A 25,273-nucleotide genomic window follows, 5' to 3' on the forward strand; every position below is an offset into this window, starting at 1 on the left:
GACAAAGAATTCAAAAACCAAAAGTGCCACAGTTAACTTACTATGCGATAGCTTTTTTTCCGTAGCGGGATTAGAACGGCATAATTAACGGACACTTCAAGCAGAGATAAAGCTCGTCCCGTATCATTCGAAAAATTAAACCCATGATAACATATCAATCTCGGGACTTACATGAACAGTTCAGGATTTTTCTTCTACTACTAAGTGATGTTAACGCCACCTCGTTCATGTTTCGTGGTTTCGCAACACTCCGGTACAATCAGCACATTGCGGCAAAAAGTTGCTGAAGCACTGCATTCATGGCTCGATGCGACCCCTTCGTTTCCTTATAACGATGGCAAATGGCTTTTATGATCTGCTTGAAGCGCTCAGCGGCCAATACATGCAATTGATTGTGGCGAAGTGGGGGTGTCACGATCACATATCGTGCGCTCGACACATGCAGTCGCTGATCTTGTAATGCGAAACAATCAAAACGCAAAAACTGCGCCACAATGCCAAATGCTTCTGTACATACTCCGAAGAATGCTTACAGCCATAAAGTACTGCGGTAATCCACAGAAGAAACAGTTTTTAGAGAATATGCATTAGGTACGTGCATGCAGCAGAATAAGCGAGGAGCCATCCACACTATACAGAGTTCTGCCAGTAGCCTCGGCGCGGCCAGCCAGCTAGATCTCCCTGCCAATACCAAGCCTCTCATCAAAGAGTGATTTTTTTGGTAACAGAAGGGGAATTTACTCTCTACAGATTTATCCGAATTGCGTTCTTTTTTTTTCTTCCTTTAGCGCATGTTTAAGCAAATCGAAATAACTCACCTTGTGTCGTATTGTTAGAGGCGTTTCGAATGATATTATTGCATTGGTTGTGTCTCGGCTAACGGCGAATGCACATCTGTCACCACCGATGTAGTGTATGGAAGCACCAGTTGAGTCCTGTTCGAACAGATGTCGTCCGCATGTCTGAAAGCGCGATGTGCGGGTGCTTTTACGTGTGGTCTTATATTGGTAAGCAGTCGGGAGCAGAGCCGCAACATGTGCAGCTGTGATGGACACATTTATGCGTTCTTGAAAAAAAATCTGCGTTTTATTTGCACTGAACTTCGATTCAAGCATGCAAATAACATGCTACATTGTTTTCCATATGACTCGCGTCTTTAGAGTGTGATCTAAAGAACCTATGCCAAAGAGACCTTAAGGGCCGACTTACGCTCAATTCGCAAGGGTTTCCCTGTGCCTTCCGCGTGCGTGCGGACGTGCAGAAACTGCGGATGTTGCAGGCACATGCAGATTATTAAGTTTACAATGCTCGTGCGGATCCAGTGTAAATGGAAATTTGTAGGCCTCTGTATTGTAGGCCTCTGCATTGTAGGCGACGGCGCTATGTTGCCTTCAGTATATCGTGCGCTTACCGTTCCTTGCAAATTTGAGCCCTACCATGGCAAATAACCATGAGTGCCTAACATTATGGGAGCGCCAAATCCAAAACGAGCCTGGACTGCCCGATTTGATCCGCGTTATGTTGTGCTGCTTGCTCGTTTTCGTGAAAGCAAGAAAGAACTAAAATCAGTCATGGCATAGTTCCAGCTCACGTTGACGGGGAAGCATTAATGCAGATTCGTCATTACTGAGATCAGCTTTTGATCGTGCTATGGGCCTAAATAAACGGCGTTCAGCAGGGAGTTTGTTTCTCATTTCAACCTAGCAGATGACGCTAGGTCATTAGCGTTAAAGATGAGGAACAGAAACGCTCAAGTTTTCAACGCACCATCAATTTCATTCTAAGCTCTAACCCGACACACGACAACGGGATAATAAAACGTTCACATCTCTGCACGACTCTCCAGATTTCCCAAAAAGTCGACGCATGCGCAGTACGGCTCTTCCTTCACACAAACCTAAATGTCTCTATTGCCTCCGCCACAAGCCAGGGCAGCTGCGGGGGCAACATTTTCTTTTCGCCCTCCTATCCGACTCTCGGCCTCTGACGATGGCGCACGTACTCGAGCGCAACATTGGAACGCACTGCACGCTCTCGACCTACACGGCAAGCACATCGACAGATCACGCAGTGATGCGTGATTACGGTGTGATCCATGGGATCAATGAATGCGTTGAAAAAGTGGATCTTCGCGAAGAGGCTAACGCTTCGTAACTTGCAAGCTTTTCCCAACAAAGATCACTTTAGTTCTTGCTTTACTTGTTGACTTCGATATTATTTTTATCCACGTGTTTTTACAATGACTGGTTTGTATGTCGCATTTGACCTGTTAAACTGTAACTATTAATAAATGGAAAATGATACATCCACCCAGTCATAGCGATTGCTACAAAGGTAAACCATACGGCTTCCACGAAAGAAGAGCCTCGTATAGTTGAAGAATTCCTCCTCGTCTGGGACTCGAATCCCGGACTATCGCCTTTTCGGGCAGCTGTTATACCATCTGAGCTAATCAGGCGGCTAGCAGATGGCAGGTCGAAGTAGAATTTATCGATAACTCCAAGCAAACGGAAGTATTAATTACTTCCCTCCACGTTTGGGTTTTCCGCAGAACAATTACGCCAAACTATATATACCTTCCATTATGGCATGGGACTGATTATGATGCGCAGCGTTATGAAGGACTCCGGAATGATTTTTTCCCACTGCGGCTTTTTAACGTGCACGTAATCTACGTAGACGAACTTTTTTTGCATTTCAGAGCCATTCAAGTGTGCCCGCCGTGGCTAGGGTCGAATCCACGTCCTCCATCTCCATGTCATAGCCACTAAGCTACCGTGATTGGTATTAGAGTTCTTGCAAAAAAGTAGTAGTTATCGTTTACTATATTACATTCCGTTGCATTCACAAGTACTAAGGCATTCCTGCTGTTCATGGGGACATCTAGATAAAGCAATGAGCGTATGTAATGAATATTTGTAACTACTCTTATGGGTTTATCGGTGGAGTTCGAGCTGAGATAGTGCATACATTTCTGCGCGGCACACTTCATGTCGAAAGTTTATCGTGGTGAAGTTGAGCTCATGGTAACGCCTATAATCAAGAGTCACAACATATTTTTTCTCAAATGTTTCAGTCTCTTGTGCTTCTTACGCGCAATGCATCTGCGCAATATCAGATTCACGGAGGATTGCGAGACCTGCCACTGTTTATATGAGTCCTGTGCGCCGAGTGAAGCGAATAAGCGAAATTTTATGCTCGTCTTCCTCTGTACTGTAGGTTGACTTCGAATCAATGATTATATGGGCGATGAGGTCACGGCTAACGTTACACTCAGCCTTAAACACTGCTGTAGTCTAGTTTAAGGGACACTTATGAGCAACAATAATTCAGTGTGGCGAAAGATTCATGAGAATGTAGGCATTCATATGGAGAAAAATGTTGATTATAAGTGCTGGAAACAAAGTTTTGTTTTGCCACTATGAGCGCGAACGGTGGAACGCCGGTACGTCCACTCGACGTGAAGGACTCCAAACATGCGGCCATCCCTTGGCACCCTTTGTTGAGAAATGTTTGTCGAAGTCCACAAGCTGAGCCTTTGATTTTCTTCGTGATGAAATGTAATCCTTGTTCATTGGCGAAATATATCCAAGGCTACCTATCTCCAAATCGGGTTGCGTCACGGGATTTTGTAGACCATCTTTCCTTATTTCCTCTATTCCGAATTACCAATACTTCGCGCACGGTTTTTAGTATCTAGGAATTGTTTTTGAGATTCACAGGTTAACTTAGAATATCCCTTCAGTGTCGTTACGTAATATCCTCTTTAAGGGCCTTTAGCGGTATCCTAAATAAATAAATAAATAAATAAATAATGACGACCATGCTTATTCCCACTCTTTTCGTTGTGCAGGTCAGTAACTACTATGTACCCTCTTTACGGGACAATGATGTAACGGTGATGGTGCTTCCAAGTCCAAACTTTCTCTCTGTACTGATTATTGAGTGCTATGATGTATTTAAGCTATTGCTACTAACATCGGGCGATGTCGAGCTTAACCCCTGCCCGACGTCAGACTCAGAATCTGATACTCGTCCTAATAACGACCTTCTGAAACGAATTCTGAAAGAACAATCTAAAACCAACAAAACGTTAAAAGAACTAGTAACTAACTTGAAGAATGTTGAGTGAACAGCTGATAACATGGAAGCTAGGTTTGCCGCAATTGAAAACGACATGGAACTACTGAAGTATTGCGAAGAGAAGTTGGCCGAATGTGAAAATAAATATGACACCACGAAATATCAAATTCAAGATCTTGCATTGAAAGTGGACGATTTAGAAAATAGAAGTCGGCGGAACAAATTGATTATTTACGGCGTAACGGAAAAACCTAACGAAGATATAGTTTCACTCGAAAACATAGTCAGAGAAAACATTTAAAAAAAAAAAACGCTAAGCATTGAAGTGAAAACCCTTGGAGGAACTCGCAGCATAGGTACCCGCACAAGTAACCGAGACCGCCCGATCATCCTTACATTGTTTGATTACGCCGAAAAAAACTAAATCTTATCTTGCTGCTACAAACTGAAAGGCACACCATTAACAGTTTCCGAAGATTTTTCTAAGAGAACGCGCACGCACTTGTGGCATTCAGCGGTAAATGAAAGTGGAAACGGAGCAAAAGTTACGCTAACATACGACAGACTGAGAATCGCTGAAAAAGTGTTGACTTGGACACCAGTCAAGAATATTAGGACTGAATTACCGCAGAAAGCAAGTCTTTCAAAACAGTCCCTTTCCACTTCGACTTCGCTGAAATACTCTAAATACAAGAAAGTTTCAAAATGAAAGCCCAGTACCAAACTCCACGAATCCTTTCGCTAAATGCCCGAAGTATAATAAATAAATTTGATCAAATAGAGAACCTAGACCTGTCTTATCAACCTCATATTTTAGTAATAACAGAAACATGGCTTAACCCTGGTGTACGTGATTCTGAAGTTATTCCTCCTTCATACAAACTGTTCCATAAGGACAGAGGATCAGAGGTGGTGGTGTCGCGATAGCAATTAAAAATAATATAAAGTCCTTAGAACTTGATGCATTCCCGACCATGAAAGCTTATGGTGCAAAATAATGTACTGTAACAAAAACATAACTGTAGGGGGCATTTATCGACCCCTAAACGCAGCACCCGACTTCAACGATCAAATTCATGATTAGCTTTAAAACATACTGACACGTGTACTTATCTTTATCGCGCGACCACGTTTCGCCTTCTAACAAATGTTATCGCACAGCGCGGGACGCGCCTGCATGTATCCGAAGTTTCTGGAAAGTTATCGATGCTTCTACCCGGCTGTCTGTTGTCGCCGAACCTTGTGTTATCTGATTTCATCGCGTGACGCGAATGGTGTAGAACATTGTGGAAGGCATGCGGGTCTCAGCGATTGTTCTGGAACATTCGACGACTGCTGTATAAAAGCCGACGCGCTTGACCCGCTGATCAGATTTTCGACGATCGCCGACTGTGTTCGCAGCTATCGTTGTGCTATAAGTCTAGCCTGTCTTGTGGGCACAGGTTCGCCCAATAAAATGTAGTTTTTGTGGTTTACAGTGTTGCTACTGCGTTATTCAACGTCACCACCACGTGGCAATAGTAATTATACATCAAAACGTATTATTGCAGGGGATTGTAATCTTCCCCGAATAGACTACAACAAACGCTCGCATGACGGCCGTTATGTGGCTAGTTCAGAGTCACTGCTAGACGTGGTGTTTACCTTTTCACTGAACCAAATGGTAACTGATAAGATCCGTATCACTTCAACATCATCATCTTTACTTGACTTGGTTCTTATAAGTAGTACTTTAGAAGGATCTTCCGTGTCCATCGAGAATGGCATTTCAGACCACAAAGCACTTATTCTAACCTGTCCCATTTCAACGACGTGAAAATACAAAAAACCGCAACCTACATACTTTCATGATTACACACGTGAAAATGATCCTGCTGTACTAGGTACTGCTGTACTAGTGAACTAACAAATGTGCAAGAACTGTGGACGCGTTTTAGAAATATTGTTAAGTACTGCGAAGACACCTTCATTCCAAATAAAAAGAAACGCATTAACCGAGAATACCCGTGGATAACACGCGAAATAATCCAACTAAAAGTAAAATAAGACGACGGCGGAAAAGGGGAACCAAGTGCACGTTCGACGACCTTATCGGTACATCCAAGCAAACAATATGGGAAGCAGAAGCCAGTTTCTTTAACACTACATTACCTTCCTTTATAGCGCATGACCCTCACAAATTCTGGCGATATTTGTCAGATGAACGAAAAAAAAAATAACGCGAATCAAAATCTCGAATCATGTTATTCAGGATCCTGAACACATTGCTAAAGGTATGAATAATTTCTTTCAAACAGTTTTTACGAAACATGCTACAAATGCAGCTTTAACACCTTACGATGTCAAAATGCCAATGGGAGAATTAACTGTAAGTGAAGAGGGCATACTGTCTCTATTGCATAAGCTCGATCTTCAAAAATCTACCGGCTCCGAACAGATTTCTACCTCATTCTTAAGTCGATACGCAAGCTGGACATCGAAGTATCTATTTAAAATATTCACTCTTTCTCTTCAAACATCAGCTTTACCAGACGAGTGGCACAAGGCTGCAATAATTCCAACACATAAATCGGGCTTGAAATTAGATTTAAATAACTACCACCCAGTGTCATTAACAAACTCATGCTGCAAAATAATGGAACACAGATAGTATTTAAGTCCATAATAACTCACCTAGAAACAAACGAAATTCTATATAAACAACAACACGGTTTCAGATCAAGCCTGTCAACTATAACCCAACTTGCTGCGTTAACTCATGACATAGCTAACCTACTTAATAATGATGGCCAATTAGATGCAGTTTTTTCATACTTTTCTAAAGCGTTTGACGTAGTTCCGCCCCAGGATTTACTCACAAAATTATCGGCATTTGGTATTAGTAATAAAATAATATCTTGGATCAAGAGTTTTCCAACAAATCCTAAACAGAGCGTTGCAATCGATAATCATCTTTCACAACCACTCGATGTCTACTCCGGAGTACCTCAAGGATCAGTTCTGGCACCACTTTTGTTCTTGATGTGCATTAACGACATCCAGTTTTCCATTAAAAACTCAATTCAGATGCGCGTGTTTGCTGGTGACTGTGTCGTGTACACAGTCGTACACAACTCAGAAGACCAGATAGAACTTCACAATTCACTGCAAACAATTTACTCTTGACGCAACACTTGGGGCATGAAACTGAACACATCAAAAACACATTGCATGTCTTTCACAAATAAGAAACTCCCGCTTAACATTACATATTCGATCGGAAGGTCAATAATCAGCAAAAGCGAGCAGGTAAAATACCTAGGCATTAAACTCACATCTAACCTTAACTGGGAGCCTCGTATTGCGACCATATGTCAAAAAGCTATAGGCAAACTATCCTTTTTAAAAAGCACACTGCGCGCAGCACCACCACACCTCAAACTAAATGCGTACAAAACACTAATGAGACCATGCCTAGAATACGCTGATCTAATCTGGAGCCCTCACCAAAAATGTCTTATAAATAAAATAGAACGCATACAAAAATTTGGAATTAGGTTTGTATATTCGGATTACAAAAGGCAGTCCAATATCTCAGGTCTGCTAGCAATGGCAAACCTAAAATCCCTCTCGCAAAAAAGAGCAATGTCGTGACTAAAATTCCTCTATCAATTATACCATGGTCATTTCCAGATAACACGTTCTCATTACCTGTAAGATCCTCCAAAACGCTCAACCAGACTAAATCGTTCCAAAACAATCTATCTTCCCCCAAGTCGTGTTAATGTTCACTAACATTCCCTTTTTCCGTCGTCCATTTTCCAGCGGAACAAGTTAACTGACGATATTGTGTGTTGCAATAACATCGACTCTTTTGTTAACCGCATTCAGTGTATTGACATTTCACCATGAATGTTTTTACCATTGCATTTCTGTACCACTCCTGCACGGGCCGTGAAGGGCCTGCAGTATATTCAAATAAGATAAAATAGAATAAATAAATCACGTTGGTTCTGCCCTAAATCACTAAGTTCACCATGAACGAGAAGAAAGGGGGTTAACCGAGGGGCCCGATTTTTATTAGTCATATCATAAGAAGCCAACAAACACTGACACCAAGGACAACATAGGGGAAATTACTTGTGCTAAATAAATTAAAATAATGAAAACGATAAATTGATGGAAATTAAAGTGGGAGTGTTAGCCAGCGCCATCACTCACAGACCTCGGCGGCGGACGTGGAACGTCCTCTTTGCCGCAGGCGTCACGAGAACGGGATCTTTTGGGTGAAGGCAACTGGTTGAACGTCCGCCGCCGAGGTCTGTGAGTGGTGGCGCTGGCTAATACTCCCAGGGTTCTACTAGGACACAAAAATACCAAGAAAGTGGATGGAGAAACAGCGCCGTGTTAGCTCAATTGGTAGAGCATCGCACGCGAAATGCGAAGGTTGTGGGTTCGTTTCGCACCTGTGGCAAGTAGTTTTTTTCATCCACTTTAATTTCCATCAATTTATCGTTTCATTATTTTCATTTATTAAGCACAAGTAATTTCCCCTATGTTGTCCTTGGTGTCAGTGTTTGTTGGCTTCTTATGATATAAGTTCACCATGGTAATATACAGACTTAAAACTAGATCGTGAGTTTAAACATCTATACCAACAAGGCCATAGTGTAGATTATTTCAAAAGCATAATTTCAAGCATTTGGCAAAAACAGAATAATAATTTATTGTCGAAATCTCAGCGGTAATACCTCAGTATGATGTGACCTATTTCCACGCATTGTGGCGCTAATGCGTCTTTCTGGCTCATGAGCACTTTTCTAGAGATACTTGGCGCATATGTCGAGGATTTTTGACAAACATCTCGCAGTATTTAAGAAAGCAATGTAAAAATATGGGGATGTCACTTCGAGCAGGTGTTCGAGCTGAAGTTAATCATATTTTATTTTACGGCCTATTGTGCCTTGCGAAGCCTGTTTCATGCGTAAGAGTAGCCTTTTCCAATCCCGAAACCGTTTATACTAATACACCTGAGCTTACCATTCCTATAAAGGAAGAGGCATGCGCGAAGCAGCTTGGTGACGGTTAAGGATAGGTGCTGTTCTATGATGTGTGAAAAGCATAACCGCTCGCTAGCGTATTGCAACGCAAACCATGCCTTTTGCTGCCACTCACCGTGGTAAACCACAAAGCCTGGTGCAATGTACACGCCATTTGGGACAGGGTGGGTCCATTCAGCGTCGGGAAATACATGTCATGGAAGACGTCGAGACGCAGGCTCAGTGACAGGATGTATTCGACGTTCGGATTTGATACCTGTAATATGGCACTCACTGCGCCGAACTGAAAAAAAGATGAATACACAACGAAGACTGCTCATGCGAGGCACGAGCACTATAAAAGGGAAATTTGCGCATGCCTTAAAGTCTATTCATTGGACATCGTCAGCATCATAATCAGCGTAATCCTATTTTCCGTGCCAGGACGCAGGCCTCTCCCTGCGATTCCCAATTACCCCTGTCTTGCGCTAGCTGATTCCTACTTGTGCCTGCAAACTTTCTTACACCACCCCACCTAATTTTCTGCTGTCCTCGACTTGGCTTCCCTTCCTCTGACACTCATTCTGTAACTCGGATGTTCTACCGATTATCCACCCTACACATTATATTGCATGCCCAGTTCCATTTCTTTCTCTCATTGTCAAGCAGAATATCGGGTATCTCTATTTGTTCTATGATCCACACCAATCTCTTCCTGCCTCCTAGATTACGCCAAAAATGTTTCCTTTCATGGCCCTTTGCCTAGTCCTTTACTTGTTCTCTAGCTTCTATGTCAACCTCCAAATTTCTGTCGTAAATGTTAGCACCGGTAGAATACAATGATTGCAGAATTTCCTTTGCAACGATAGTGATAAGCTCACAATAGGGATCTGTTAATGGCTGCCATATGCACTCTAACACAATTTTATACTTCTCTAAAATTCATTCCTATTGCCAGTGTCCCCTGCGAGTAATTGACCGAGATAAACGTACTCCTGTACTATACACGCTCTGGAACCTTGACTGGCGTTTCTTAAGTCTTGCTTCCTTGTGGGTTATTGAACAATATGTTTGTCCTCTGCATATTAGTCTTAAACCTCACTATTACACTTAGTCAGTTAAAGTCCTGAATCGTTTGTCGTGATGCGCCCCCAGTGTTGCTGAACAAGACAATGTCATCTGTAAACCAAGGGTTGCTGAGATATTACCATACGCGGCAACAGGTGTAGTACTTAGCAATGCAAAGGCGATTCTCTGTGAAGTACCGATGGTCGCAAGGGGACACCCATCAGATGTATTATTCTGTGCCATGAAAGTGAAGCCCTTGCGACGCATTGTGACTGCATTTGTCCACCCAGTGTTTAGCCATCATTCCTCTGTGGTCTACTGTCGTACGGCAGAAGTCATTCGCAGTGATTAAGTGAATGAGAAGCATTTCTAGAAGTAAGCGAGGCCACAGTATTTATGTGATGGACGAAGGCTAGGTTGTGCGTGAGAATTTGCGCGGGCCTTCGAATTTAGCTGCGATTCGATTGGTTGGTTGGTTGGTTCAACGACGGTCGCTCGGATATCGCGTTCTATATGCCACGGCTCCTCCAGGCATATCTAGGGAAATGAGAGTTCTTGCGCATAGTCGTCAAAAAGAGACCTTTCGGGTCTCTTGTATTCGTCCGCAGGAACTGTTCGATATAGATGGCCTTTTCCCAAATTGCGGTCTCTTGTTTCAGTGTGAGACAGTGCCTCTCGCTCGCCGGTTCCCGCATATCTGCCGTCGTTGCGTAACTACTTCGCCCTATCCAGATGTTCGAAACACCTCTGTAAGGCCCCTTCGGGTGCCTCGATGCCGCAGCGGCGGTAGCAGGATTTCCTATAAACAAAGTAGAGCTATACGTGAACGTCAGCCTCTTCCACCAGACCGCCCAAGTAAACGGACATTATCACCTACATTTTCTTTATATTGACATAAATGCTCATGTCATCAGTCGCGCTTCGCGCTAGTGAGCACATCGTCTTGTCCACGCTACTCGGTACGTTGACTATTCGGCCGACGATTACAAACTGGTCACCGTGCATAAAACATTTCACCCGAAAGAACGAGATTCTGGCGTTGCACCAGGCGCTCGGTAATGTTGTTTAGGGGCGCCAGCTGCGAGGGCCTCTATAGGTACGAGAATCCATCGCGTCGAAAGCCACGGGACCGGATCTCCATTTCAACGCCGCTTCATCTTGGTGGCTCGTTCAACGGCCGTCCGCTTCGCAGGTGCTTGGTTTTTGGCAGCTTGTCACTTCTTTTGTTGCTCACGCTGCCTGATGAGGTGCTGTTTCGCGACCACTTGTTGCCGTTCTTCTTGCTCGAGCTACATGTACACGTGTAGGATTAGGGTGCCGTGGTCTCGAAGTCAGGCCTCACACAAAAAGCGTCGCGCTCTAACATGCGCGGCCGGTGCGTCTCGAAACGGGTAGCTGGCCCAGGCTACCTGGGCGTCAAACCATGGCTAAGCTGTCCCCTGCTGTCATTCGAACTTTCTTGACCGGGGTTGCTTCCTTTATTGGGAAGCACGAGGTCGGGCGGTTCATCTAGTAGAACAGAATTTATTTACATGGGAAAGCAAACTTATTTAAATACGAAGGCATACTCGTACTGCCCGAGGTACAGATCACTTTACACTTTAACTGGCTGCGCGTTGCTACACCATTCTCGGGAGCATAAGCTACTTGTCAGAAGGCGCTACAAAATTTTCGGTAATAAACACACCTCATACAGAGAATGTCTCTTAAACGTGCTCCTTTTCTCTACATCACTCACTAGGAAAACTGGTCATGTCATCATCGGCCAATCAGAAAAGTCCTAGTCTTCGCTTTATCCCGCCCACGTGGTACCACCCAACCGCCGGACTGCACCTCTGACGTTGCGCCTTCGCTATCACATATGGCGCGATGATAAGGTAACAGGGAGGCAGCAGTCGATGTCGTTGTCACTATCGGTCGGACATTTCCGTCCTTACCGCAGTTAGCTGAGCTAAGGCCTAAGGGTCGTTTTCCCTTTCGCAGAATTGGGCAGTTCCAGACACATCGAAGAGACGTTGACCACACACGTTTACAAGCTTTCGTCTAGGCCAAATAGTTAGAATGCTGGTTGTATCTCTGTCTCCACAGCCCCTGCGCATTGTGTTTGGCTAAGAGTCCGAATGTACAAGGGCTCGACCCGTCGCTTTGCCTCCTGCCTCACATACCTTGCCGCTTCGGTACGCGCCGCATACCGTTGCCATCTTTGCAAAGCCTTTGCACTCTTACACTACTCTTCCGTTTGATACTTTCGAGAGTCTATAGTTTTATCTGGAACTAGAGGCCTGCGAGTAACATAGTGGACGTAGCGCAACCAAGAGATTTGTATCCCTGGCACGAGCACCTGTATAGCAAATAGGGCAAACCTCCGAGCCAACAACGGTAAACGAGCGGATGCATGGCGCTTGCGCCCACGCTATACAGAACTTTAACGCGCCATGTTCATTTGTGCAGCCATGTTTGCTCACGTTACCGCGGCCACTATTGAGCTCCTTCTGATCGGCGTTTCTTCGTGTGCGACAACCGCAACGGTGGCAGCAGGGCGGTACAGAGAACCACTATTTCGGCCAATGCGGTGAGCGGTAGTGAGTGTGTAGAAAACATAAGATTTTAGTCAAAGATGCCGAGGCACTGTAAGTATACTCCTCGTTTATCCATTTCATCTACGCTATAGTTAGGCCCCGTACACTGGGGCCAGTTTCCCTTCCCTGCCAGTCAGTGATGGCGCCGCTGTCGGAAATTGCGCTTCACGCCGACCGCCAAGTGTGCTGCTTTCCTTAAAAATTGACGTTGCTGCCGATTCCGAGTCCGAGCCTCATGAATGTTTGTTGCCCAAAATTTAGTGAAATGTGGAATAACATGAACCAAGAATTAGCACTTTATAATAATGTGAATATGGAGATACCGACCGTGGGATTCACGAGCAACAACTGGGTTTATGGCGAAGTTAGTTGTGGATACGTACTCGCTGTGTGCGACTTCACGACAATTTATTAAAGCTTTCTTAAAGCAATGTTCTTATGAACACCTGAACTAATCAGTATTCGTGTAGTCGGTGCACCGTACCTGCAGTTTCTTTCAAAAGAGAGCCTGCAGTTTCCTGGAAGTTCTGAAATTACTGCACTCTTGATGTGTATTCCTACACATTTACTACATATTCCTACACATTCCAAGAGAAATAAAAATCACACAAACTTTCTTTAAAAAGGAGGTGGAGCCAACTTGTGGCAGAGAACGACCTAACCGCGGTGATACTATGCCTTCCGAGAGAGGGCGGCGTGACGATTCGTCTGCAGACGCTGTGATGGGCACATTGTGCACATGGCTCCGCGTACGCATGGCGGCAAGAGTTTAGCAACATTGGGCGTACGGTAGGTTCATTGATAGGAAGCAGACTAAAACATTCAGATAGAGAAATTTGTTTTGAGGTGGCCCATACTACAAAAGACATGTTATATACCTTTGTATACACAAAGCTTAGAAGTAGCATTAGATCCAGTGATTTCAAGTGCTATAGTATAACGAATCAGAAAAAAGCATATCTTTCCGACGGTTTGACCGTGGTCTAGCCTTGATCAGGGAATACTGCTAACAGAACAGATCACTTTAACTGTTTCTTGTGTTCTTGAATGAAGGACGGAGTGAGGCAGCAACGTCAGAAAACTGTTTTCTCATTCTGCGTCCTGTCATTGATGCACAATGTTTTTGTTTCTCCCTCTCGTCTCAAACGTAAACCTTTAATGAAAGGCTTTCGAGGACATCATGAATAATAATGCGTGGTTCATGACGACACCGTTGGCAATGACAAACCAAGTTTTCGGTGCCCTAAGGGTTATATGGCCTTCGAATTGATTGGCAAGATAACTGCTGGGAGTACCCTAGAACTAGTTGGCGTTCTAGAGACGCCACTGATTAGCACGGGACAATTTGTTGTCTGAGGTGTTCCGCGAAACACCTAAATATATCTATGTGGCCTTTCCAGTGCATTATCACAGAATAAAGCTGTATCGTCCTGTGATTTTACCACGTCGCTCAGACGCCTCCTTCGTGATCTCTGGACATTTTCCAATGTAATGTACTTTGAACTATTTTTTCCGAGTGCTCGCCTAACAAATCTACAGGCTTCGTATACGGGGGCTTAAAGAGCTTTGAAGCTGAGTGCTTAAACCACAAGGCCAAAAACGTGACAGCCACCTACCATATCTGGCTCGTCACGTTGAGGGAGGCAGGTCTCGTTCCAAGCAGAAGATGGGTAAACTTCAAGCAGCCCTTCATCAGTGATCGTCAGGATGATTACAAGCATGATGTCTTGCACACTGCAAACGAATTGGCGCTTTCAGCTCTATGGCTATAGTGCAGCATTGCTCTGGCGCCGGTGCGAAATTACACTTCTATAATAAAGGTACAAAGCTTTACCTCTGCCGCCTTTAGTGGCATGCAGAGGCTGCGATATTCAGAATACGGCTTTTCGTTCGCGGTTTGCGTAACATGATAAAGTCAGTACAGTTAGAATAGTGACCAACCGTGGCCGATTGGTCATGGAAATTACGCAGCTCAAATACACATAGAATTGAAATGTGTCTGAAGCGAACCTTTCTTAAAGCGGTTAACTAAAGGGGCTGCAACCGTTGATCTATGCACAGCGCTTTGCAGCATAGCGGTTATACACCTGCCCAGAAAGACGCCGAGACTTTCTCTACGCGGCCCACGTAATATCGCATAAGGTAATCTTAGAGATCGGTCCACTTTGCTATGACGCGTTCTATGGGATTGGTCCACATTATTAATATACTATTCTTAGGATTGACCAATTTCGCAAAAAACCATCTCACGGAAAAAAGGCAAGATCACCCTCAGAAAAAAACGTCATGAAAGTTTTGTTTTAATAAAACATTGATTGTAGTGACTACAATTAGGCAGCGTTTGTTGTTTGACTGCGTACTTCGGTAGAGAACAAAGGCGGCCTGCGGCACATTACTAAGGGTACTTGGGGGGAGGGGGGGGGGCTACATATAGTCCGATATGTATCAGTACCATCTTGTTTTTGAAAGATTGCGAAATGCGTCCAGGTCACCAGGGTAGGGCTACGTATAAGGGAATTGTTGTATCTCTGCCACCCTGTTTTTGAACTATTGCGCAATATGTTCAGGGCACCAGGGTGGGGCTACATATAAGCCGAATTGTTGTGTGCCACCCGATCTTGAACTATTCCGCAAAGCATCGAGGGCACAAGGATTGGGATATATATAAGCCGAATTGTACCTGGGCCGTCCTACTTTCGAACTATTCCGCAAAGCATCCAGAGCACCAGGGTTGGGCTACTATAAGCAGAATTGATTTGTCTGTGTCATTTGCTTTTTGATCTATTCCTGAAGGCGTCCGGGCACCACGGTGGGGCTACATATAGGCCGAATTATTGTAACTGGGCCATCCTATTTTTTTCAACTATTTCGCAAAGCCTCCAGGGCACCAGCGCACAACTACCAGTCTCACAAATGCATGGAGAGTTTGAGAGAGTTCTTTATTGTGCATAATAATAAGGTTACAAATGGGAATTATACATAAGTACAGAGGAAGGACCCATAGTCAACAGACTGTACAGGGGACCTCCCATTACAAATGAGTAGGATATGTAAATACAAAGCAGCTATATGCAAACAAGCAAAGACACCATATTAAGTTAGTCACTCGCTAACACTGTAAAATATTTAATGACACTAAGCACTTATAAAAATAATGATAACGATCAAATTGTTTAATTGAGTGCAAATATTTACGAAGGTTTGATTTAAATGTGAAAAAATGAGAGAGTGTCTTAATATGACACGGTAATGAGTTCCAAAGTAGTTTGGCCGAAAAATTAGTAGTAAAGTTACCATAATTACTTCAAGCTTTTGGTAGTAAATAGCTGTTGGTAGAAGCGAAACGGCTAGACGTGGAATATGGATACTGGCAGTTAGTAAATATAGGGAATGGGAGCTTTCCGTTAACAGATTTATAAACTTGTATTTCCAAGTGAATAGTTATTTAGTTTCTGTAACGACAAATTGCCGTTAGATCTGAGCAATGGAGATGATCCCGATGTATAGCTGCTACGTGTAATGATGCGAATTGTTTGATTTTGGATATGCTATATCTGGGTTAAATGTGTGGGATACGTGTTTCCCCGTGATGATACGGATTAATTAATATGCGTGTGAATAAAAGCAAAGTAGAGAGAGATGAGTGTCTTCACGTTAAAGGAATTGTGAACTTTAATTAATATTAAGCTATGCACTAGGCATTAACTAAGCATTAAGCATTATTAAACTTTGTCGATTTCAAATGTAGATACAGATCACTTGTACCTGACAGAGTTCTAAAAGCAATAGGGTGACGTGATCTTGGCTTGTAATGCAAAAGAATAGTCAGTTGGGCGAGTTGGGCGAGCAATTGGGTGATAAAACTGAAACAAAATCCCTTTGTTTTAGGAGCAATGCGCAGTACTACAATTTTTGCCTTTCAAAGCTAAAGCAATTAAGAAATAATGACTGTTTCTGCATTTAATATTGTCACAGACAAAGCCACAAGAGACTTCGGTCGACGCTATAGATCTCTTTATATATCGTTGTCCTGGCACCTTCGTCGTTCTCTTCTTCTGAGAGCCACCCAACATGCCTAGCATGTGGCACCGAATCGCACCGAGTGGCTGTCAGTTGTGTCGAGGCCGTGGCATTAACCCCCTCCCTAGAAGCATCGTCTCGATGCGGAACATTGATGCACTGGAGATTGCCACGGGGTACTGTTAAGAGAGATGTAGATGGTGAGAGAGGTGTGGGACTTTGCGTCCAGCGGGAGTGGTATAACTTCAATCTAGAGACGTGAACGGCATCGGACAGGCGTGAGCGTCGGGGATGGCGAGCGGTGCCTTCTCCTTCAGGAATCACTTCGTATGTGACGTCGCCTAGTCGTTGAACGATCCTATAAGGTCCAAAGTAGCGGCGCAAAAGTTTCCCCGACCGACCACGCTGGCGAATCAGTGTCCACACCCATACTCGGTTGGCGTCGTTGTGTTGTTGGTAGCGGATACGCATTCGCGCGAGCTGGCGTGCCTCTTCGGCGCATCGAGCGAATTCGGCAGCATCATTGACAACATTAGAATAGTAGGTGGGTAAGAGCATTGCGTCCAACGCTGTGACAGCTTCCCGGCCGTGCACCAAGCGAAAATGGGTGAAGCCGGTAGTTTCTTGAACGGCAGTATTATATGCAAACGTAACATATGGGAGAACGTCGTCCCAGGTTTTGTGGTCGACGTCAACATACATGGAAATCATATCAGCGATCGTTTTGTTTAGTTTTTCTGTGAGCCCTTCCGTCTGGGGATGGTAAGCAGTGGCTTTGCGGTGAACGGTACCACTGAGAAGCATGATATCTTCTGTGAGCTGCGCTGTAAATGCTCTGCCCCGGTCGGTTATAACCACTTTTGGAGCACCGTGGCGGAGTACGATACCATGTACAAAGCAGGTCGCAATATCATTAGCAGTGCCTCGTGGGAGAGCTCGGGTTTCAACGTAACGTGTAAGTTAGTCTGTGGCAACAGCAATCCAACGGTTACCAGCCCTCGACGTGGGGAATGGTCCATGGAAATCTATGCCAACCTGCTGAAAAGGGATCCGCGGAGGATCCACGGGATGGAGAAGTCCAGCGGGACGCACGGGTGGTGTCTTGCGTCTCTGGTAGTCGCGGCATGTCTTCACGTATTGCTTTACGTCACGTCGAAGGTTAGGCCAGAAGTACTTTTGGCGTATGCGTGAAAACGTTCGTGCAAATCCCAAGTGGCCCGAAGATAGCTCGTCGTGAGAGGCCTGCAGGATGTCGTCACGTAGTGAAGAAGGCACTACAAGGAGGCAGGCGGTTGCAGTCGAGTGAAAACCCAATATGTAGAGAACGCCGTCGCGGAGAAAAAACGAGGATAACTTGCGGATGAACAAAGGAGGCGGCTCTGGTAGACGGTTCTCAAGGTAGTCGATGAGAGGCCGGAGTTCTGAATCATCGCGCTGTTGCTTGCTGATGTCTGATACTGAGGTAATTGACAGAAATGCGTCCTCTTCATCAAACTCGCGTGACGACGGTTGAAGTGGAGCACGTGACAGGCAGTCGGCGTAGGCGTGTTTACGCCCGGACTTGAACACTATCGTCATATCGTATTCTTGCGAGCGAAGACTCCCGCGTGCAAGACGGCCAGATGGATCCTTCAGATTGGCGAGCCAGCACAATGAATGGTGATCTGTCACAACTCGAAACGATCGGCCGTACAAATATAGTAGGAACTTAGCAATTGCCCACACAACGGCCAAGCATTCCTCCTCCGTAGTGGAATAGTTACTTTCAGCTGGAGACAAAGTGCGGCTTGCTTACGCAATAACGCGTTCGGCTCCATGTTGCCACTGTACGAGGATGGCACCAAGGCCAGCGTTGCTGGCATCCGTGTGCAACTCGGTGTCACTGTCTTCGTCAAAGTGTCCTAGAACAGGAGGTGTGCGCAGACGATTCTGGAGTTCACAGAAGGCCTCTTGTTGGTCCTGCTCCCAGACAAACGGAACATTATCCTTAGTCAGCCACTGCAAGGGTTCGGCTATCCGTGAAAAGTTTGCCATGAAGCGTCGATAATATGCGCAAAGCCCTAGAAAACAGCGGAGTTCGTGTTTGTTCGAAGGTGTTGGAAACGAAGCAACAGCAATGGTTTTGTCGGGGTCTGGTCGAATGCCCTCGTAGCTGACGACATGGCCTAAAAATTTGAGTTCGTCATACCCGAAATGGCATTTTTCAGGCTTTAAAGACAGGCCAGCAGTACGAATTGCGTCAAGAACTGCTTGTAAGCGCTTGAGGTGCTGCTCAAAAGTTTCTGAAAACACAACGATATCATCTAAATAGACAAGGCATGACTGCCACTTGAGACCTGATAGAACCGTGTCCATCATGCGCTGAAAAGTAGCAGGCGCAGCGCACAATCCGAAAGGAAGGACATTGAATTCGTAAAGTCCGTCAGGCGTAATAAATGCGGTTTTCTCACGGTCACGCTCATCAACCTCAATTTGCCAGTAGCCGCTGCGAAGGTCCATCGACGAGAAGTATCGAGCATGTCGAAGGCGGTCCAAAGAATCGTCGATGCGGGGAAGGGGATAAACGTCCTTCTTCGTAACGTTGTTAAGCTTGCGATAGTCAACGCAAAAACGCAGTGTGCCGTCTTTCTTTTTCACCAGAACCACAGGCGACGCCCATGGGCTAGTCGAGGGCTGTATGATACCGTCAGTAAACATATGTTGGACTTGATTTCAGATGGCGTCTTGCTCTTTACGAGAAACATGGTAGGCACGTTGGCGCACGGGTCTTTCATTGGGATTTGTAATAATTCTGTGTTTCGCAATAGGCGTTTGGTTGACCTTCGATGTTGAAGCGAAACAGTCTGCAAAAGACTGTAAAAGGCTTCGAATGCTAGCCTGTTGTTCACCTGATAATCTAGAATTCACATCAATATTGCTGTTGGCTGGTACCTCACAGTTAGAATCTCCATCATTTTGTCCTACAGTTAAACAAGCGGGAAAGTCACTGACTGGCTCCAAATAGGCGATGGCAGTTCGTGGGGCGAAGTGCTGGCATTCACGACTGAAATTAGTCACTAAAATCTGAGCAGTCCATGACGACAGCTGGAAGATGCCGCGTGCTACGCAAACCTGTCGAGCCAACAAGACTGGCAGATTTCCTTCAGCGATTCCGAGATGGGGAGGATCATCGTCTGTTTCTACAGTGATCAACGCAGTACTCCGGGGTGGTAAGTAGCACAGTCACCCGAAACGCGTAACACCGTGGACTGTGGGAAGTCGTTTGAATGAGTTGCGTGTTCGCTGGAAAAAGTGACAAGCAACTCGCGAAGGTTTATGATTGCGCCGTACTCCAGAAGAAATTCCATGCCGAGTATGACCTGCCTAGAGCACTCTGCCAGTATAATAAATGAACCGACAAATATGATCTCACAAATTTGTACCCTCGCAGTGCATTTGCCGATCGGCGTGAGAACATGACCGCCGGCTGTACGGAGCTTAGGTCCTGGCCACGGTGTCGTCACCTTGCGAAGTGCAGTAACCAGCTGACCGCTCATGACAGAATAATCGGCACCAGTATGGACAAGAGCGGTTACCGGGTGGTTATCTACAGAAACGAGTATGTCGGCTGAAACAGGTTCACGGTTTTCGAAGGAAGGTGTCGAAGGTACGCAGTCGTCGTTGTCGTCGTCGTTATGGTGGTCGTCGTTGTCGACGCCGTCGTCGGGGTGTTGCAGCGGAGGATCTTTCGAAGTGCGTTGGACAGCGGCCCCACCCCCGGAGGTCGCTGTTCTTAGTTTCCCCGACTTGGGCTCGTGGGCCGGTTGCCCACGGAAGCGGAGAACCTAGTGTAGAGGCTAGGTGACGCCGATCGTCGAGCAGGTGATGATCTTGACTAGCGCCTCTGTGGAGACGGAGATCGGGTCGTTGGCAGGGACTGTTCAACCGGTGGGAACTGCGCGTACGGCGACGAAGGTTGACTGGCCAGATATTGCTGGATTTCTCGCGGGCGCTCTCACTCACGTAGGCGACGAGCGCCAGGGTGATATCCCTGGAGTCCTATTCTTCGGTAGTAGCAGGCACGGTACAAGTGGCCCGCTTCGCCACAGTGGAAGCAGAGTGACTGATAGTCAGGTGTGCGTCACACGTCTGACTTTCGCGTATTGATTCGGGGGCTCGTGGACCCGTAGATATTTGTACGTGAAGCTTGGCCCTGGACGTGGCACAGCGGTTCTTCAGAAGAAGGCGGGTTACGATGGTTCCCGGGTTGCGCAGGTAGCCTCACTGCTTGCGCATAAGTCAGTACGGCGGTGGCTTCAGGTCTGGTTTGCACGAATGGCTGTGCCGCCTGGCGGACTTCTTCGCGGACGATATCTGTGAGGGATGTTACGGTCAGTTGAAATCGCACTCCCTGTAGTCGATCGAGCTCCTCACGCACTACACTACGTACAAGCTCTCGAAGCGCATCGGTGTCATAGGGCAACGAGAGAGAAGATGCTGATTCCAGGCTGATTTGGCGATCGTAGACTGAGGAGCGTTGCTGAAGGGCTCGCTCCATTAATGTCACCTCACTGACGAACTCAGCTACTGTAGCTGGAGGCCTTCGCATCAGTCCAGCAAACAGCTGTTCTTTCACTGCACGCATCAGCAGGCGTACTTTCTTCGCTTCTGTCATGCCAGGGTCAGCACAAACATGGCTACGCTTTCGTTCGGCCTTTGAACCCTATTCTCAAGGGCTTGCTCTGCTCGCTCTTTTCTTGCAGGGCTGCTGTACGTATCGCGTATCTGCCGTTGAAATTCTTGCCAGGTGGTGATGGATGGCTCGTGGTTAGCGAACCATGTTCGGGCAGAGTCCTCTATGGCGAAGTACACGTTCCTTAACTTTTTCTGCTCGTCCCAATAATTGACGTCAGCCACACGATCGAAGTTGTCGAGCCAGTCTTCCACGTCCTCAAAAGGCTCACCATGGAACGGCCGCGGCCAGCGTGGGGTGGGGAGAACCAGCGACGCAGGAGGCTGTCCCGTACCGTATGTCTCCTGTGTCTGGATTGCGGTTGTGGTGGACATCCTCGGCAGATCTTGCGGGCCGTATTCCGGAGGCAGTCTTTGAAGCCGTCGGCTTTTGCGTAGGCTGTCCTCTTCCAGTTCCTGGGTATCAGAGTACATAGACGCGTACCCAGCCGCTCCACCAGTTTGTCACAGACAAAGCCACAAGAGACTTCGGTCGACGCTATAGATCTCTTTATATATCGCTGTCCTGGCACCTTCGTCGTTCTCTTCTTCTGAGAGCCACCCAACATGCCTAGCATGTGGCACCGAATCGCACCGAGTGGCTGTCAGCTGTGTCGAGGCTGTGGCAATATCAAAAGTATAACTAATGCCGGTTCGTATCGACGCACACATGGGGATTGAATATCTCGAAACCGGTGCCTTCCTGAAAATTATTTGCGAATCAACATGACTTGTAATCTCACCCGCTACAATAAGTCAATTGAAACATGCAATTGAAAACACCCGTGTACTTAGATTTAGGTGCGCGTTAAAGAACCCCAGGTGGTCAAAATTTCCGGAGTCCTCCACTACGGCGTGCCTCATAATCAGAAAGTGGTTTTGGCACGTAAAACCCCATAATTTAATTTTTAAACATGCAATTGAAATAAAATTGAAAATATTGAAACCTAATAAGTAAAATTTTGTTGATAGTTCGTATTTGCATTTCAATCTTTCATGAAAATAATGTCCATCTCATTGAGTAATCCAGCCAAAGAAGTAGAATTCGGATATATGCAGCAGGCAATTTTTTAAGTTCTTACAAATCGAGCGGAAACACATAGACCGTGTATGAACTCCTTACATCAAACACGCACGCACACACGCGCATATGTACAGCAAAAGATGAGCATCTAAAGAGGTATGAAACCATACGAATATTGCATACCTGTTAAGCGTGGTCAGGTGTTGCACATATGTAGATTGAATGATATTACTATTAGGCTTGAAAGCAAAGAAGTTCTTGATATCGGTTGCGTCCGTACCAGCTGCACGCAGTACCTCGGAGAAACGCTGCAACAAAGAGAAAAATTAGAGCGCTTTAAGGGGCTCTGATTTCTGACAAGGCCAGTGTGTTGCAGTAACAGCTGTGTTGTAGGGGTTAGTATGCTTGCACTCCAGTGCATGCTTAGTGATATCTTATTGTTGTATAATGTGGCTAATTATACCAGGATAGCTTTGTCTCTTGAATTTCATTCCATGTGACAAGTTTCATCATGGCATTTAGTCACAGTAATAGAAAACCGAGTCCGGTTCACTTTTACGATGTGACCGTTGTATGTCGAAAGTCTTGCGAAGTTAACACCTCCTGGATATTCGCAACAGTCATAGTCTCCCAAAAAACTAGAAAAAGAATACGTTTGAAGTTATAACTATATTCTGTGGTTTATATTTTCCTTGTTTTGTACAGCTTTAATGACGTGTATTGGAAAGGCATAAACTTCACCAATTTCGAGTAATATTGATCGATGCCGTCCTTCATTTTGTACAAAGGTCTTTGTCTGATCGTACCTTAGAGCCATGTAACCTCCTGAGTGCTGGAGGGGAAGGATGATAGGGCGCGCTACATCTTCGGCCACTTGTGTTGTCACGTTTGGATCTCCAAGCCTCATTGTGAACCTTACGTATAACCGATAAGCCACGACCTTGTCCAATCAGTAAACCATGGAATGGCTGAAAGCGCGGAACCATATTATTCTCCACCCTCGACGATCCCACATCAGTAATGTACCAGACGCCACCAATGGGCTTTAAAAGGTAAATGTCCGTGCCAAACACACGCCGAACGGTTATTTACACGATGTAATGTCCCGGCCACGCAATGCGTATGTATCCCTATCAGGCACCTTTTGAACAATGGTGCCCGCAAAGATAATGCATCGAAAGCAGAAAGAGCGATGACAATAATTGCACAGAGCACCAGTTTCATACATCCTGAAATACTTCTAATAGAACTCTTGTGGCAAGTTTAAATGTAATATGTAAAGTTCTCTAAATTAACGTTTGGAAGGTAGTCCGTTGCATGTCGGCCTTATGTGCCACTATGTCCTCCCACAGCGGGTACACTTATTACAATGTTTTGACGAGGTTTTTTTTACCTGGAATATTTTTCAATTGGTGGCATCTGTATTTTTCTTGTGTGCTAGACATAAAGTCCTGGATGGTATTACACCTGAAGTTTCCGTAGAGAGCTCCCCCTGAGTCCACTTTATTTGAGCATGAAAAAACTAACGGACGAATTGGAAATTCTTAACTCGTTGTTCTGCTGTATAATTTACGCAATACTTTAGATGGAAGAGATGCGGTCAAAGTAAACTTTTCATGTAAATAAATATTTGGCGCTTGAACGGGGTATGTGCTTTAGCGCTCTCACTCATCAGCTGAGTAGCCTTAGAGTAAAGTGGTCCAACAAAACATCGATTTGTCCGGGTTCGCTACCAAGGACTTTCTTAATATTTCAAGAGGAAATGAGATACATTATGCTTGCGGTAATGAATTCGAGAGCGTGAACTTCCAGCAAGGATTGAGTGGCGATTTGGCCATGCGAATAAATCGTCCGAAGCATTTTGTCGATATTGCGTTTACCTTTCCCTTGCACATAAACATAAAGGATTTGTTTCTACGAAGTGAAAACGACGAGGACGAGTGGGGCGAAATTGATGGGCTTCTTGTACTTGATTGGAGAGAAAGATTTTTGCCTCCACTAGAGTGTACTAGAATACGGTTGAGTGGGACGAGTGGCTGGGGTGGCACATGCTTTGCAGTGAGGCGCGCGACGCCGAAAGATACTGTGGCGGCGCTGATATCGAGGTGCATTGGAAACTGCTCGGAAGGGTCATTCTACAACTTCGCGCGCAGGTATATGTATTCATACCGCTCAAACGGAGTTTATAATTGGATATGACATGTGTCTATACCTTAAGAATAGATGCCTTTTTTTTCTTATTTCCTTTTTTTAAATGACACTCGGTGATAGCGTGTGCAGTTCTCTTTGGAGAACAAGTATTTTCAAGCGTCGTGTATATCTCGTGTGTATTATTGCGCATATAGATTTTCATCTGTACGTTTTGCGAAAGGCAGATGGAAAAATTTATGAAACTTCCTGCTTGCTACATCAAACAAATAAAACACATCTGCCGCATATTCGATGTCCTGTACTCAGATTTACGCAAAATATTCCTATATAAAAAGAAAGAAAGCTGATGTGCAACATTGCATTCATGTTTCCGTCTTCCTCGCGTAACAGAATGCGGAGTAATTCATACGGGCTATTTTATTGTGGTCGGCCCTCAGGCGCCGAAAACAGTTGTAGGTAGCCATAATATATATGCTAATTTTTCGCCCTTAAGCCGCGTGAAATTTTGTCCAGTCCATGCTAAACAACAACAACGAAAAAAATAAGTTGCGCGGTAGCCTAATTAGTGGCCTCATAGTGGATATGGAATTGCGCGGCTAAACCCAAGCTCACGGGTTCAA

The sequence above is a fragment of the Dermacentor andersoni genome, chromosome 5 (assembly GCF_023375885.2).
Source record: "Dermacentor andersoni chromosome 5, qqDerAnde1_hic_scaffold, whole genome shotgun sequence".
Lineage (NCBI taxonomy): Eukaryota > Metazoa > Arthropoda > Arachnida > Ixodida > Ixodidae > Dermacentor > Dermacentor andersoni.